The sequence below is a fragment of the Mus caroli genome, chromosome X, assembly GCF_900094665.2.
Source record: "Mus caroli chromosome X, CAROLI_EIJ_v1.1, whole genome shotgun sequence".
In the NCBI taxonomy this organism is placed as follows: Eukaryota; Metazoa; Chordata; class Mammalia; order Rodentia; family Muridae; genus Mus; species Mus caroli.
In genome coordinates, this window is record NC_034589.1 from 74,323,036 (window position 1) to 74,327,162 (window position 4,127).

The 4,127-nt window shown below is 41.5% G+C and overlaps 1 pseudogene; it reads left to right on the plus strand.

Moving 5' to 3' along the window:
- Positions 1-1,931: 1,931 nt before the first annotated feature.
- On the plus strand, positions 1,932-2,506 carry LOC110286256 (annotated as a pseudogene).
- Positions 2,507-4,127: the final 1,621 nt, after the last annotated feature.

The window sequence follows — 4,127 nt, forward strand, 5'->3', positions numbered from 1 at the left end:
GGTTCTATAAGAGAGCAGGCTGAGCAAGCCAGGGGAAGCAAGCCAGGGGAAGCAAGCCAGTAAAGAACATCCCTCCATGGCCTCTGCATCAGCTCCTGTTTTCTGACCTGCTTGAGTTCCAGTCCTGACTTCCCTTGGTGAGGAACATCAGTATGGAATTGTAAGCCGAATAAACTCTTTCCTCCCCAACTTGCTTCTTGGCCATTATGTTTGTGCAGGAATAGAAACCCTGACTAAGACAGAACTAGATCCCTCCATTCCCCTCTCCTCCCCTCCCCCCACCACTTATTTAGCAGTTGTGTAACTTGGTCTTCATGTGGGTCCGGAAATAACTAGAGCAGGGGCTGTTCCTAAAGCTGTTGCCTGTCTGAGGAGCAAATTACCTTAACTGGGTTACCTGTCTGACCGAGACTTGATGTGCCAGGGTGGGGAATCATGGGGGAGTCCATCGTCTCAGAAGGAATTGGAGGAGAGAGGGAGGGGGAAGGTTTCTGGGAAGGGTGACCAGGAGGGGGCCAGTGAGCAGGATATAAAGTGAATAAATAAAAATAAATTGAGAAAAAGAAAAAAAAAGAAACTGCTTTTTTATCATCACTTTCATACATAAATCAAATTATCAAGGAGAGTGAAGCAAATGTTGTCATTAATAAAATGAACCTATATCAGTTGCACTTGATATTCTTTGAGTTACCTTTCTATTACGAAAATCCTAAAGTATATCAAGGTGAAATACCTACATGACTTGCTTAAGAGACGTTGATTAGCTGAAGAAAGAAAGAAGTAAAAGTTGGTAAAAAGATTGAAAACATAGGGTGTTATTAGTCTTGGCACATAGTATAATGAAGAATTCAAATGTTAGGCTTCCACTTGAAAATTTATAATCAGTATTTTTCTGTAATTTTATTAAAACCAGTGGTTATATAGGGCTGTTGCATATAGTTGTAAAGATCACTTACTACATAAATTTCTTGAATTCACAGTCTCTATAGATAGTTAGCTTTTTGTCACTGTACCAAATACCTGACAAAAACCATTCAATAGAGAAATGGTTTATTTTGGCTCATAACTTCAGAGGATTAACTCTAGGGTTGCTTGGCTTCATTTCTGTTAGCTTCTGTTGAGGCAAGGCATCATGCTAAAGAGAATACAGTCTGACAAAGCTGCTCACTGCTCAGCCATCATAATGAGGAAAGGAGATATGGAGGTAATATCTTAGTTAGGTTTTCTATTGCTGGGAAGAGACACCATGCCCCTGGCAACTCTGAACTTACAGTTTTAGAGATTTAGTCCATTATCATCATGGCAGAAACATAGGCATGCAGGAAGACATGGTGTTAAAGAAGGAGCTGAGACTTCTATTGCTGGATCAGCAAACAGCAGAGAGGATGACAAGGTACCTGGCTGGAGCATTTGAAACCTCAAAGTCCACCTCTACTGAGACACTTCTTCTAACAAGTCCACACCTCCTAATAATGTCATTCCCAATGGGCCTATGGGGCCATTTTTATTCAAACTACCACACATTTGAGATGAGATAGAGACACACACACAGAGGTGGGGTGAGGGAGTAGGATAGGAAGAAGAAAGAGGAAGGAATGGAAGCAGAGGAAAGGAGGAGGATTGGAAGGATGAGAGAGAGAGAGAGAGAGATCATATTTCAATTGCTTCTTCAAAGCCTCACCTGTGATCAGTCACTTGGGGGTCATGCCTTTGAGTTTTACCAACAGATTATGCAGAATTGTACACCAAATATTTGAGATCTTGGACTACTTCTTTGTGAATATTGCCATATTTCCTTGATTTTACTTTGCAACATTTCCCCCATTGTATCATAGCTACAGGAAATTTGAAATGTTTTGTTCATGTATTTATTTTCTCACAGTATTCTGAGTACTCACAAAGATATACTATTCTTTCCTCATACATGTATTATGGTTTGTACTAGAGTTTTCAATATTTGCATTTTCAATCAAGAGTGGAGGCTGTCTGGGGGCAGGTGTTCCAGATGGCCGGAGGCACAGGTACATGTAAAGATTTTTTTGGCAGTTGAGTGTGGCCTACTCGGATCGCATTGCTCTGATTTCTTCATGTTCTGTGTTGGCAAAGGAAGATGTCCAAATGAGCAAGATGTCACAGACAGCCACTACTCCAGGAGTGAATGGAACAAGTGTCATTCATACTCACGCACATGCCAGGGGCTGACAGCAAGTTCCTCAGGTGTTGCCTGCTGGGCCTGGTGCAGGAGGCAAAGCTGTGCCTCCAAGCAAGCAAAGAAAAAAGAGCTCACCTATCGATTGAAATAGTGAGGAATACCGATATGGCTGAGAAAAACAGCCTGTTAATAAGCAAGCAGAAAGCTCAAGATACACTGCAAAGAGTAAACCTGCTCAAAAATTAAGTTGCTGACAAAGGAATTAAGTGTACTGAAAGATTTGTGTCTTGCACATGCGTGCAGCCCATCAGCATGGAACCTACAACGACAAATTCTGATAACACAGGGCAGTAGATATCCTTCCATGCTCCAAGGCTTTGAGACTTGAACATGACAGGTGTGACCACCCTGCACCCCTTGCTTCAGTGACTGAACTCGGTATCGTTCCATTGGAGGTTATTTTCTAGGCTCAGCTGATTAGTCATGCAATTTATCTTGTCTTAAATGATAATGGATTTTTTTAAAGCACTAATAGAAAACTTAAGGTTTATGGTTAAAACAAAATTCTTGAACTTTAATATTCTTTGTAAGTCCTCACTTCCTCAGAAACACTTCTTTTGTAGGAATAGGAAAACCTAAGGTCCTATAGAAGGTTTTGGGTTCTAATGAGACAATACCTTGGATTAAGAAAAGCTGAATTCCCTCGGTGTTCCTCAATTTGTGATTTTATTCTAAATTGTGTATGGTAAATTCTAGGGCTACAGAAACCAATCATAATAATTTGGTCCCATTTTATAGATAGTATAAACCTGTGTTAGCATATTTGGCACTTTTCTCCCAACATGTACACATTTTTTAAAATGACTTTAGGTGAAGTAAAGAAATCCCAGCTTTTACAAATGGATGTTCCTGTGGAAATTTTGGTTACCAGTTCTAGGACTTTAAAAAGCTATAGGGAAGTCAGTGCTCAGTGTTTCAAATCAGAACATACAAATGAGTTCATGCATTGCTTTTACCTTTGTAAATGAGATTGTTAGCACACACAAGTTGTTTCACATTGAACACAGGTGTTAGTTGGTGTTTGGACTTTATTACTCAAGTGGGAATGATGATTAGCTTGATATATTTCTCTGTAAAGTTTCAGGAAGCTAGCTTTGGGGTATAGGTAAATGTAAGGCTTTGGAAACTGTAGAATGACTTTTGAAAGTCTTGTTAACCCTATATGAAATGCCCTACAGTAGGGAGAGGGAACTTATAGAGCCCACCTCCATCAGAAAGACAGGGCATGAAGTGAGGGATGGGGTTGCTATCCCACAGTCACATCTGTGACCCATAATTGCTCCTGTCTGAAATAATTACAGGGATGAAAATGGAGAGGAGCCTGAGGAAAAGAAGTTCCAGAGACAGGTCCCAAGTGAGATCCAGCTCATGGGGAGGCTCAAGACATGAGACACTATTACAGAGGCTATGGAGTGCTCACAAAAAGGGACTATCACGAGTGCCCTCCGAAAGACCCAACAAGCAGCTAAAAGAGTCACATGCAGATATTTGCACCCAATCAATGAACAGAAGCTGCTGACCCCTGTGGTTGAATTAGGGAAAATCTGGAAGAAGCAGAGGAGGGCAGCCATGTATGAGGACCAGCAGTCTCAATTAAACTGGACCCCTGAGATCTCTCAGACATAACCAGGCAGCATACACCAGCTGACATGAGGCTCCCAACACATATACAGCAAAGGACTGCTGGGTCTCGGTTCAGTCAGAGAAGATGCACCAAAACCTCAAAAGACTGGAGGTCCCAGGGAGTTTAGAGGCCTGCTGGGGTGGGGAGTGGGTGGGGACATCCTCCTTGAGACAGAGGGGTAGGGAGGAGGTATGGGATATGGAACAGCTTGAGTGTGTACCTAACAGGAATAAAATCTGGAGTATATAAAAAAGGAAAGAAAGAAAGAAAGAAAGAAAGAAAGAAAGAAAG